At 38.5% G+C, this 7377-nt stretch overlaps 1 long non-coding RNA gene across 1 annotated transcript; it reads left to right on the top strand.

The window, feature by feature from the left end:
• The first annotated feature begins 221 nt into the window (after positions 1-221).
• On the top strand, positions 222-2447 carry LOC146659883 (uncharacterized). The gene is made up of 4 exons (XR_014913676.1): positions 222-398; positions 860-939; positions 1316-1411; positions 2174-2447. It is a non-coding gene; the product is annotated as an uncharacterized LOC146659883 (long non-coding RNA).
• The last annotated feature ends 4930 nt before the right edge of the window (positions 2448-7377 follow it).

Here is a 7377-nt window from a genome sequence, read left to right as displayed (position 1 = left end):
TCAGCATCACTCAGTGTTTCTGCCACTGCCTCTTGACCTTGGCTTCTTTTTTGAAAACACACTTAAACCAAAGGGCAGCACACTGTAAACCCCAACAGTCTACCTGACTTATAAAGTTTGTGGATATAACAATTAAAATTCCTCACAAAGTTGAAACAACTTAAAACTTTTCTGTTCGGTTAACGATTCAAACAGTTATAATTGTACATGGCTTAGAAGTTAAGAGTAAATACTGCTTTCTTAATTATGATTTTTGAGTAAATGTTTTTTTCCGAGCTCCGCATGTGGACGTCATGACGTCATGACGTCTTCTCTCTAACCTGAACGACGTTGACAGAAAATTCTGTTCAATATGGCTGCCCTTCTCGAGCGACTGGAGAACACATTTGGAGAAACTTGTAAGTAAAACTGAACCTTCGTTATGTTTATTTTTTCCGTAAAAAAGCAAGTATATTAATATGTTGCAGCCAATAACTTGTTTTCGAATGCGCTGTTGTGTTAAAAAGCACAGACCCAGGTGGTGAATAGTTGTTCGCGGTTGTTCGCGCTCTTTTTCAAACATAGATTATGTCGTCAGTTTTACAGTTTTAACCGATTAAAACACAGTTTTACGAAGAATCACACATAAAGAAAGGGTCTTAGTGATATTTTAACGACCCCTTGCCAACGCAAGAAAGTTGGCGTTTTTACAACAGCAGCCTCATTGTTCGGCAGGTTTTTTTTTTTCTTCTCATTAGCATCATTCAAAAGTGACTTAGCTAGCAGTGGCAACTTCTATCTAAAACAATTGAAATATAGCAAGGTGTTGTATATTTAGTGTGCTGATAAGGTTTTCAATATTTTTATTTTTTCTTCCAAGGCTGAAGGCCAAAGACAAAAAGACAGAAGAAAAAAAAAATTCAGACTGCAATTAATTTCAGGTGGAGACAGTAAACACAGGTGAGTTGAAAGATCTATTGAAGAAACCATTCATTAAGTCCCTTAAGGTGAAGATTTCATATATTGATAATGATAAAATTAACACAAATTAAAAGTTTCACTGATAAACACAATTTTTCCTTGCTTTGAACCCCATGTTCTATATAGATCACAGCTCTGATCTGGAGAACACTATTTTAAAATACTGTGTAGGGTTTTTGTCAAATGATTAAGAAACATACTCTCTGTCACAAGAGACAGAAAGGTTGTATCTTAAAAGAAAAGTCTCCAAAATTTAGTAGAGTCTGATGTCATGCAGTTTCATAAACATGTATTCTCCCCAAAGAATGACACCTGAAAACTTTGCGTTAAATGAACTTTTCTTTTCCCTTTTTAGGAGGCGCCTGATATCAACGTGAAACGCACTGCAGTACTTCGTGCCCTTCCTGTATACCTGCGGGAGGAGGACCCAGAATTCTTTTAGACATGTAATGTAAGTGTATTTTTGCATTACTTAAATTCTGCCAGTAAGATAAAATGCTATGGATTTTTTTAAATACAATTTAATACCCTAGCAGCTACCAAATTGTACAAACAAAATACCCTCTCTGTAGAAAACCCACACACACACAGGTCAGGAGCAGGGCACAGGCGTATCACAGCACTATGGCTATGCTGCAGGTGGCCCAAAAACCAGGCTGAAGTCAAGATTTAGTTTCTTTTTGAGATAAAGTCATGAAATAAAAAATTACTTTTTTTTTTAGAAAAATAATAAAAATACAAATTATGTAATGCAAGAAGCTAACACGTTAATGTACATTTTTCAAAAAAAGTAGAGTACCCTAACTCGTTACAAAGTAACCCACTACACTGCTGAATGTTTTGCTAGATTACAGGTCATGCTTGTCACATTCTCTCAAACCAACCTTACTTATTTAATTGGGGCGATCGTGGCTCAAGAGTTGGGAGTTCGCCTTGTAATCAGAAGGTTGCCGGTTCGAGCCCTGGCTCCGACAGTCTCGGTCGTTGTGTCCTTGGGCAAGACACTTCACCCGTTGCCTACTGGTGGTGGTCAGAGGGCCCGCTGGTGCCAGTGTCCGGCAGCCTCGCCTCTGTCAGTGCGCCCCAGGGTGGCTGTGGCTACAATGTAGCTGCCATCACCAGTGTGTGAATGGGTGTGAATGTCTGGATGACTGAATGTGTAAAGCGCTATACAAATACAGGCCATTTACCATTGATACTGTGTCTATTCCAGGCGGACGCATTGGATGAGTCGACCCTCATTGACACTTCAGTTGCCCTTCTCACAGTGGTTACCGACGGCGCTTCCCAGTCCAGTCCATTTTACTTCCTCAAGCATGGCTGTTTTGGTGAAAGGCGACTAGGTGATGCGTGATATTCCCAGATTTGCAAATGCATTTGCTTTATTGTTTGGCTTGATCTATGCTCTGCATTTAGACTACCCCAGGAAGCTGGTTCACACATTTGCCTTAGTCCAAAATATCTTCATGGGGCTTGATGACGGCAAACCCCTGTCTACATGCTCTTAAGGAATATAAGGCAATGTTTGTTAGGACACGCACTCTGTTACTGAGCACTTTGTTTGAAGCACTTTAAGCACTTTAAGTTTACTACAGGCTTTGGGTGGATTTAACTCCATCAGTTTACCTAATTTTCCTATACTTGACTGCCTTATCTGGTTATTTGGAAGCTGATCATCTTTGTACCCATTTTAAAAAATTGTTTTTCATTTCTATTTAAAAAAAAGTGATTAGTATTTGACTTTTTGTTTTGCATTTTTGTGTATTTTGAGAAAGATGCAATTAGGACTGATGTCGTCCTTTGTGAGTTTATAAAAAGATAAATGTTCTACACAGAATTTATAATGCTCACTTTATGGTGCCGATGTCCATGTTAGTTGATTTATAAAAACATTTGTGATGTTTTTAAATTTTCATGAAAAAATGTTAAATAAACAAAATGTAAAGTAACTGAATTTCCGTACTTTTTTTTTTTTAGTAGTCTACACTCACAACATATCTTTTAATTAATAATCAGATAATTTGAGTTTAGGTTGTAATATAATTGCATTGTGTTGCATCAAAATAATAAACTACAAGAAACACAAAAATATTGAAATTAAAGTATACAGTCTTTGAGTAAAGCTCAATTAATAAAATATAAAATATAATTTAAAATTTTTAGGTTAACAATAAATACAAATTTTGAGTACCCCATACTTAGAAGATATGAGTTTTTGTACTTAAATCTTTTGAGGTAATCAGTTTCCACAAAAGTTTTAAGTTCAGTCAACTTGTTCGGGTTTACAGTGCAGTGTATTGAAAGTGACAGACTCATTTCCATGCTACAGTCATTGAGAAATCTGACCATGCTCAGTATTAAAGGACAGCTGAGGCCGGAAGGAACCTCTTTTGGGAAGAGAGGGACAAAAAGGGATCAAGAAAAAGAAAGTTTGTACTACTTTAACAAAACCTGATCCTTGGATTAAAGGATCATCAGTTTGGATATCACAAACTAGCTTATAACATTAGAGTATAGTCACAGAACCTGTTTCCATTTCCTTTATTTTTGGGGGCAAGGTCAGAGGCTCACAAGCTAATTTACAAAATACCTACAAGTTATACAGATTCAATTCCATTTTCAGTTCATTTCAGGTCAGTTTTGTTTATATAGCACCAGATCCAGACAACAGTCACCTCAAGGTGCTTTATACTGCAAGGTAAAGATCCTACAACAATACGAAGAAAACCCCAACAATCATACGACTCCCTATGAGTAAGCGCTTTGGTGACAGCAGGAAGGAAAAACTCCCTTTTAACAAGAAGAAACCACAGAACCAGGCTCAGGGAGGCACAGTGAAAGTGAAATGTGAGTGAAGAAGAAACACTCTGAGTGTCATAGGAAGCCCCCAGCCTATAGCAGCTGAACTAAGTGAGGATTCAGGGTCACCTGAGCCGATCCTAACAATAAACTTTATCAGTAATGAAAGTTTATACCCTAATCTTTAAGAGGGGCCAGAACACTGAAAGTTCTGACTCCCATTACATTTTTAAATACCCTTTTCAAAAGAGAGAATTAAAATTTAACTCACTGAAAAGAAAGGAATCGTCCTCCTGCAGAAAGACTCTTAAGAGCCTGTGATGGTTGTGTGTTTGTTGTCCTTTGCTGACATTAGCAAACCATTGTCTCAATGTTGTAGCTGTGTACTGCCACCGGGGGCAGTGTCCAAATATGTTTGTGCTTGGTCCTTTACCTTAGCCCCTGCTGCAGAGATAGCAAAAGTCAGAAGATAGAAGAACTTCTTCAGAGTGAAGTGAAACCATGTGTTACAAGGAAAACTACCCAATACTGCCACTGCTTGTGCTTATCATCTGTGTGTTTTTGATATTTGATTATTTTTTTCATGCTTCTTACATTCAGTCCAAATTCCTCACTCTCCTTGGATTTCTGTAGAGGTCTTAGTTTTTGTTTTCTTCTGTGTTTTTACTTCCTTTGTTCCGTTTTACTTCGAGTGCACCCATATCTTATTTTCCCACTCCCTGGTGTGTGTATTTAGTCAGCTGCTTCTTGTTCTTGAGTTCCTCTTATGGTTTTTGGCTGCTAGATCTATTTATTTATTTTCAATTCATTTGCTCTTAGGATTTTATTGTGTTTTGGATTACTCTGCTGTATCACACAGAACTTTGTTGTTACCTATAAGTAAACTTCCAAAAAAAACCCCCAAAAAAACCTCCCAGCCCATCCATCTTTGTTGTCTCCAACTTAATTACCCAATTGATATTGTGATAAGTTCCCAAACACAAGCTGTGACAGAAACAGGCAGAGAAAGCTCAGGGTAGGCCAACTGATAGGAAATGAAAATAAAAACTATTCAACAGTTTAACCCTGGAAATGTGCAGCCACTGTAAGAAGTGGAAATCAATCATGGCCATTCTTACTGTACACACAAAAATAACAACAAACAACAACCCTATCATTAAATATGTTTGTATACATAAAAAATTCCATATTTTCAGTGTTTATATTGTTTTTAATTATTTCTTTTCGCATCCTTTCAACTGCAAGTCTACATTTTTGGTTATATTTTACTTAATTGTATATAAAATATTATATGCTTAATTTAGTAATGTAATGTCTGCATCCCGGGCAAAAAAGCATCTTTGAATTAAATTGATATGAACTGATGAGCAAGATACATGTGGGAGCAGATGAGATATTAGATACACAAACACCGGGTGATAAGAGGTGTCACCTGAGTGCTTGTTTTGGTTGAGAAGTTGAGGGAAAGCTTAAAGAAGAGGGCTTTTTTGAGTGCGGTGTGGGTGTGTGTGGGGGGGGATCAAGACATCTGCACAGGCTTTGAAGAGGTCAGCCACGGGACAGGAACCATTCTTAATCTCCCCAGCTGGGCCTGCAAGAGAGGATTTGGACCTCTGCTCACTCTCCACCCCCACCCACAACAGTAGCTAATTGAGTGCCAGCACTCTGATCGCAGCATTTCCATGTAAAGCCGTGCGTGCTTTCTCAGGGCTTTGGAGTTATGACCAGGAAATCCCTCTTACTGTATACCTGCGATCATCAGCGATACCGGGCAGAGGATTATACACATCCTCGAACACATCCATTGTTTTGTCTGTGCTTACAATTGTGTGCCTATATAATGTGTTTTTGTTATGGTTATGTTTTGGTATTTTTTAGTTGGATGCAGCAGTTCCCCTATTTCAGTACAGTCTTCTGCAAATAGAAAAAATATTGTAGCTTTAACCGTAGCCTGCATCAGCCAGTTCTCATTTCCAGTGCCTCAGTAGACATCTCTGTATTTTGTGCAGTAGATTCTTGCTTTTTATGCAGATGCTGACATGTACATTAAGTTGTGGCAATAATGAAAGGTGTCTGCTACCCCCAGTTCATCATATGTGGAGGTTTGCAAGGGACCTCTGTGAAGGGGCGTATTTAAAACTTTTTTTTATTGTGAAAAAATGACTGAAAACAAACAGAAAGAGCAAATGAAAAAGAACAAAACAAATTGTAAAACAAAAAGGAAAACAAAAACTACATTAATGCATTTAATATCAGATGCATGGTGGGGATTTAGCTTTGAGGCTACATTTTGTAGGGCCAGTACAAATCAGGTGCAAGGGATGACTCTGGCCAGAGTCTCTGCTGAATCTGGAAACCATCAGCTAGTGTCTGACAACAATTTAGCCTTTTATTACATTTTATTTGCATTCTGAAAGTCTTGAAATGGATATTTACGCTTTGTTCTCCAGCCATTCTCCCAGAGGCTGAGTCAGCTCATTAGCTGATAAGTTTACAGATTGGTCATTAACTGCTGCTTGTGGCTGTACGTAAACTAGAAGCATGCTGGCATTTAAACAGGACTTTCCGCATGATGTCTGCAGCATGTCATATGGCAAAAATATCCAATCTTCTTTAACATTTGTTTTTAAATCACTAATATTAGTCTCATGTGTAATCATTTTATAGTTTTGCAGTTTTGCACTTTGAAATTCTTTTAATCAGATTAATAAAAATGTGTTCTTTTCTCAGACATCATGTTACTTGGACATTCCCAAATTGAGTTATGCTACTGGGCTTCAGCTTCTGCTGCACTGACCCAGTTTGATCAGTGCCCCTCCCCCAAGTATACCATTTACCATGCAGGCTAAAGCGGGTCAAGTGAAGGTTGTCGGGGTGATCAGCCAACTGGAAAACTCACTGGTTCAGAGGTCATGGATAAGCCATGCTGTCGGGTGATTGGTCAGACAAATCAAATTAGCATTCACTGGTGATCCCGCCCCAAACCGCCACCCAGGAAGAATGAGGTGAGGTGGATTCATGCATGTAGATCTTGATCTGTAGCTCTACCGAGAATGGTACAATCATTCAGACATAACACTATTTGTAGTCTAGGGTTTTTACCAGCACAGGATAATGTATAAAGCTATAGGATTACTCGCTTTGTCATTCTGTCCCTGGAAGAGGATGATCTACTTTCACAAGTGTCAGAATAAGCTTACCACAGCACGCAAACCACAGCATGGGACTTCGAGAAAAAAAAAGTATTGCATAATAATTATGCAACCAGTTACTATCATGGGTAATGCTGTGCTTATGACAAGGAAACAATGTCTTTTTCAATTAGCATTGCTTCATAGCAGTCTTGTAAAGCTCACAATCAAGTATCAGTTCAAAAATTTCTAAAGAGAAGAAATGATGACAAGAAGAAAATGCTATGGAAAGAAGTCTAGATGATTATGGTAAATGGCCTGTATTTATATAGCGCTTTTCTAGTCCCTAAGGACCCCAAAGCGCTTTACACAACCTGTCATCCACACACACATTCACACACTGGTGATGGCAGCTACATTATAGCTGGGGCGCACTGACAGAGGCGAGGCTGCCGGACACTGGTGCCACCGGGCCCTCTGACCACCA

Source organism: Rhamphochromis longiceps, linkage group LG11 (genome assembly GCF_057381845.1).
Source record: "Rhamphochromis longiceps isolate RC_006_pf linkage group LG11, R_longiceps_female_GT1.1, whole genome shotgun sequence".
NCBI lineage: Eukaryota > Metazoa > Chordata > Actinopteri > Cichliformes > Cichlidae > Rhamphochromis > Rhamphochromis longiceps.
The sequence above is the reverse complement of the archived record's forward strand: the minus strand, read 5'-3'. Positions and strand labels throughout refer to the sequence as shown.